Source organism: Rhinichthys klamathensis, unplaced genomic scaffold (genome assembly GCF_029890125.1).
Source record: "Rhinichthys klamathensis goyatoka isolate OS25496 unplaced genomic scaffold, OSU_Roscu_1.1 h1tg000926l_1, whole genome shotgun sequence".
Taxonomy (NCBI): Eukaryota; Metazoa; Chordata; class Actinopteri; order Cypriniformes; family Leuciscidae; genus Rhinichthys; species Rhinichthys klamathensis.
This window is the reverse complement of record NW_026607259.1, coordinates 341,814-348,163: the sequence shown is the minus strand read 5'-3', so window position 1 is coordinate 348,163 and position 6,350 is coordinate 341,814.

Genomic DNA, 6,350 nt, shown 5'->3' with positions numbered 1-6,350 from the left:
ATCGCAGAGTGCTGCACTTTTCCCCTCATTGTTGGATAAATAGCTCATTAAGATTGAACCCCGTTTGCCTATATTAATTAAACTCAGATTTGTCTTGTGTTGACCTTGTGTTGATTGTGCAAATGCTTCGTGTGATGCATTATGCTGGCATGGAGCCTGTATAACCCTTGGGACTGGGTTAAACCCTTTCCCCCTTTAAAAATAATAGTTTTTCTGACATCATATTTTTTTAGGGAGTGACACCAGAGATGCTTTTTGACCGCATGGTTCAAACCGTCAGTGTGGTTCACACCAAATCACAGGGTGACACTTTACAAGGTCTCATTTCTTAACATTTGTTAATGCATTGGTTAACATTATCTTACAATGAGAAATATATTTAGTTCACAGTGCATTAATTAATGTTAACAAATACAATTTTAGATTTTAATGATGTATTAGTAAATGTAGAACTTAACATTAACTGAGATTAATACATTGTGTAGAATAATTGTTCATTGTTAGTTCATATTAATTAATGTAGTTAACTGATGTTAACAAATTAAACCTTATTGTAAAGTGTTGCCAAAACAGGGTAGCACTGTACAATAAGGTTTCATTTGTTAACATTAGTTAAAAACTGATCACTGAACGGTTGTTTTGAGTTCTTCTATGGCATTTAGTGAGAGAAAAAAGCTTTAATTTTTAGAGTGTACTAGAATCTATTGAAATTATAAGGTGAAATTTGAAACTTATTGTGATGAGGTTGAAATACTCATAGCTGCACTGGGAAGTTTGAGGCGAAACGTCCAAGTGAGGTGATCCAAGGGAAGTAGTGGGACAACAGCAAGTCTAAGATCCTGAGGGACTTCCTGACCTAGACAGAAGAATGAGTGGTGGCTATTCAGCTTGACATAAACAAGAGTTGGACAGCAGTGATAGTGTCAGTCCCAAATGACAGTGACATAAAAAAGAGTTTGAGGAACAAAGAACTGGAGGGACTGAAGGAGGTGCAATAAAAAGTATGTGGGAAGTCAAAGCTCAGTTGCTTCCTTAGAAGCTTAATTCAGAAAAGTGCAATCCTTTGCCTACTCCAGCAAACCCCCAAGCCCCCAAAGTCTCTGAAAGAGGAACAGAGATATCCACACACAGGTGTAGAGGAGACCAGGCCTGGTATCATACATGGAAGTCGTCACAATAAAGAAATCTCACAAACTTTTGAGTCAAAAATACAAAATGCTCAATTTCTCTAGCAGTGGTTTAACAGTATATGTTGGTATGGCTAAACACCAAATTCAAAACTGTCTTAAATTGTAATATTTTAGAATATAATATTTGTCTTATGTATTCCGTTTTGTAAACCATAATTAATCTATTATTCACTTGTTATCCATATAAATGATATGTAGCAAATGAGTTCCAAATCAGCTGTGATTGAGGTGAACTAATTCATAAGTTAATAATATTCATACTTATGCAGAAAAATTAAGTGTAAATGAAACGTTTAGACAATCCATTGATTGCACATTTTTACTGATCTCTTAGCTTCCATCTGTATGTGTATTTAAATGATTGCCTATAATCAGGTTTGGAATGTCCTGTTTCATCTCATTAACATCTCATTCATTTCTGATGGAAAATCAAGGTTATTGTAATTTTGCTTGAATCTGCAAAAGGAACAGGGTTGTAATGATATAAGCAAAAAGTGTAGGCTACTGATGTAACCCCCGGTCCCCGAAGGAGGGAACAGAGACGTTACGTCGGACTGACGTCATGGGGTCTCGCATGGGATCCCAATCACCTCCAAGTGGTAAGAAAACGAGCCAATGAACATTGGCCAGTGAGATTTGCATGCCAGGTCACACCTACCTGGACATACTGGTAAAAATAGGACCAGCATTACTCACTTCATTCATGTTTTGTTGAGGAGCCGAGAGGACCTGTTGCAGGGGGGACGTAACGTCTTCGTTCCCTCCTTCAGGGAACAGGGGTTAAATCAGTAAACTAGACGTTCCCATTCAGTCAGTCACGTTCGCCGTTATGTCAGACTGACGTCATGGGGTCCCTATGGAAAGCTCCATAGCCACTGAACTGTGTTACGAGTATAGGAGATGCAGATGCTGACAAGCTGCTGTGTGCCCTTTTGGCAACTGCTCTCACAAATGTCGTAACCTACCCAGTGCCCCAAGTAAAACCATGGGAATTCCTCCATACCAAAGGGGATGGAAGGGACGGGGTCTTAATCTGAGGATGTTCAAAACTGCTGTTCCTACCCCAGGGAAGAGTGCATCGGAATTCTGTTCCCAACATTTCTCAGCCATGACCATAACGCTGGGGAAGCGTGCCCAGAGCTGCTGTCATCTTACCCTCCTTGGACAGGAGGCGCGGATGATTCCCCCAGGTGGCAGCACTTTGCAGGCACAAGCAGAAGAAGAGTGGCTTCGGGCAGTGAAAGTTGCCTTCTACGACTTCCACGAAAGACACTGGAGTGGAAGGAACCAATCATCCAACCGCGAGCGCTCGGGACACGGTGGAGGGTTCCACTCAAACCTGATGGCAGCGGCGACCCGGGAAAGCATGGCCGTCAACTCTGAGTCCAATTCAGCATAAAGCAACAACCCCAGAGGGGGGCAGCCCAGCTTACTCATCCTCTCCAGAGGACAAAAGCCCACTCCCTGATGCAGCGATCGACATCTGATCCTCAGCCAGAGCGGCGAATGAGATACAAGGTGCCTCATGTGAGAGACCCGCACCAACATTCGGCAACTCGACGGCACATGGCATGTTAGAGGAGTGGGAGGTTCGTGGGGTCGGACCCAAGTGCAGAGGGGTGAAGCGCTGCAGTCTCTGTGTACAGCAAGCTGGATTGCTCAACACCACTAGATGTGCCGTCACACCGGCAGAGATATTCTATGATGAGCTGCAAAGAAAAAGCAATTAAAATTGCTGTTGTCTGAGAAATGAACTCTTCTTTGAAGGTGAGACCCCACGACGTCAGTCTGATGTTCTGTCGAACGTGACTGACTGAATAGGAACTCCATTTCCACAAAGTGCAAATCCCACCCAAACATTTGATCTAATGTGGTTCTCCTGTGAAGCATTGATGAGAATTTGGCTTCCCCGGGCAAACACTTCAGCCCACAGTAAGGGAGCTGGTTTGAAGTTGGGCGTTGAGGGTTACTTGTTTGTTCACATCTGTCTGTGTGTTTGAAGTTAGCTTAACGCATCCCTGCAAAACACATGCAACCAAGAGCAAACATTTTCCCAGGGGAAAGGGATTAGGTTCACCCTCACTGACATCTGTGTAACAACTAGCAGTTCTGTCCATCACCCACTCAGCATTGCAAAGAGTGTAATTGTGGAACTGACGTATAATTAGGCGGCCTGTCTGTGAAGTAAGACCACATGAAATTAATTGAGTGTCAGGATGTTTTTGGATCAAATTCAGCCCAGTGGAACTACTCTGACAACAGCCTTGGATGTGTGTGTGTGTGTGTGTGTGTGTGTGGGCCTGGTTGAAGGCAGGGAGGGGTTAGAGTGAGATCTTTTGGGAATGGCTACTCTAGAAAAAACTAAATTTTGAGGTTTGGGTTTAATGTGGGATTATGTTAGTCACTAAGAATCTAAGACCTCATGCAGTGTTCAAAACTGTGCAGAAAGGGTGGAGAGGGTCTTCCAAAAAGCATAACATCTCCATATGCATTTCCTGCACACACTCTCTCAAACAACTCAAACAACATGAGATGCATCCCAGGAGTTTCCATGTGTGCTTTAAAATTACAAAGTTTGATGTTGTAAAATTTGTTTAACTCCAGTTGTATTTAGCTGGTCTCGTCATTGACATTGTAGTACCATCAATGATCTTCTCTCACAAGTGAAATTTTGGCTAAATTTGTTTGTAATTCGAAGTACACCCCAAAAAGCAAATGTGAATGTCTGCATAGTCTTGGTTCGTTTCGAGGGCAATGATACGATGTCCTACCTGCCTGTCAACATGATGTTTTATTGACAAAGTTCAGGAGTTACTTTTTCAGCATCCCTCCACCAGCCCATCTCCTCACTTACTAGTCCTATCCCAAACCTGCGAGGGGGGAGGGGGGGAGTACTCTGGGTTCGGGCCAAATTCCGAGCTCGGAGCCCTCGCCTTGGACAGCACGCCAAATACGCATATCCTTTACTTGATCTAATTATGTGTGTGTGTGAACTCGTGAAATGTATTTCCATACCTCCGCTGCACCGGTTCGTGCTATGCAGAGTTAGACAGACGTCAAGTCACAGAGCACCACAGCCGAAACAGAAGCCACCTTTTACAGTTCCTCCTGAACTCTGAAGGGATTATGCTTTCAAAGGAAGTTTGCTATTGCTAGCCTGTCCGAAAATCGCCTACGCTACCTTTAACTTATCAGCTTATATGTGCTTGTGGCAACATTGTGTTGCTTCTTGTACATTTCGCAACACTTCCAAAGTTAAATGTCCAGTAAGTGGCGCTAAAAGCATGATCAGTTTTGTCCTACAATCTGAGAGATGAATGGAATCTGGCAACATTTGATTGCGTTGGCTGTTGTTCGTATTGCTGCAGTTTGGAAATGAAATGTCCGCTGAGTGGTGCTTAAAAAATGTAATGCTCTATCGCGTTTCAAAATAACATAGCACCTAAACTAAACCCGCCCCTAAACCTAAACCGGTAGTGTTAACAAAAGCAAATGTGAGATAAAACACACTAGCTGACACTTGCAATGCTGTACCAGGTGAGCTACCAAGGATGTGTAATACATTAGAAAAGCCACACAGTTGGTTATGTGATGCAAACATCAAAATGTATTAGTTTACAATCATGCACTAAAAAAAGAGGTCGAAACATTGTACTGTGCAAAGAGAAGCATGTTTTTCATATGAGCCTATGTTGAAAAAAATTGCACATGGCCTTCAGTGAAGCTGTTTTCTTTTCTTTTCTCAGGTTTGAGCGTATTTAAACACTCACTGCTTTAATTCCCAATAGATAGTGTGATGAACATCAGATCTGAATAATCGGATTACTTTAATCTTTGAATTTCATATTAGATTATGTAAACTGTGAGCAGTTTACATAATTTACAACTGTGACACGGGATGCGAGTGTGAACGCTAGTTGGAGTGTCGGCTGGAGGAAGTGTTAAATGAGGCTCATTGGTCTGGTCTCTTGGCTGGTACCGCAGATGGTCGGTGGTCTGAGCCAGCGCGTGTGGAGGGTGCCATACTGGTAATTAAAAGCCGAGCAGAAGGTACGAGCATGAAATGTGTGTGGTGTGTTGCGGTAAAACTGTAAACACCAGACCCTTCTAAACCACCATCAGTTCCAGAGTGATGAACTTCCTGTATGTTTGGTGCTAAAAAAAAAGAAAGAAAACTCTTAAAAGATGTCTTTGTTAGCATACATGTTACTGAATTGTATAGTAAAGTGTTTTTCCCAGTAACAGTTCAATGGTCCACTTTAGACATTTCACTAACTATAAGTAAATTTGCAACTACTTGTCAAATATCAGTCATTAGAGTATTAGTCTGCTTAATATCTGCTAACACTTTATTTTTATGCTCCCCAACAGATACTCTACTCAATAAGTAACTTTGCAACTTATGTCAACTTCTACTAACCTAACTTTCAGGAGCATCCTCTAGGTTAAATGTGAAATTTACTCTTAAATCAAGGAGATCTTTCTAAATCTGTCTCTTTCTCTGTCTACACACGTACATATCCAGAGGCTACAGAACATTTAGACTAACTTGGAAATGAGCATCCTCAAGTGAGAGAAGGAGATGAAAGAATGGAATGATGGGAGTGTGTGGGTTGAAATTATCCCAGGATGTATAACACCATCATCATGAGAACTTTAAACTGGAAGACACTGATGGAATCATAAGAGACACATCTGTCATAACATGCGCGGTTCAAATACGTAACCTTAAGTAGAAAATATCAGCGTGTAACTCTTCTGCACCGTTAACATTATTCGGGTGATAAATTTGGTGAAAGAATCCCATAGATTTACATTTGAAGGGGGGGGATCAGAAACACTTTTGGGGGGACTCTTTTGAATTGGGCCAATAAGTGACCACATAAAAACGCCCTGGCAACAACCTGTAACGTTCTAGCACATTGGTGACTTATATTTTCTGCATTTCACAGAGGTTTTAGTTCTTTTTCTAATTAATATTGTTTTGAAGGCAAAGAAAGTTCATTTTAATCTCTGCACTTGTCAAACTTAAGGATCATGTGCAATTAAAGTGCTTTTGTAAAACCATTTTACATTACGACATCTTTGGAAGATTTCTGTTTAAATGCTGGGAATTTAAAATTCCAATCTAATCTGTCACTTTTTTTTATTTGCGCACCA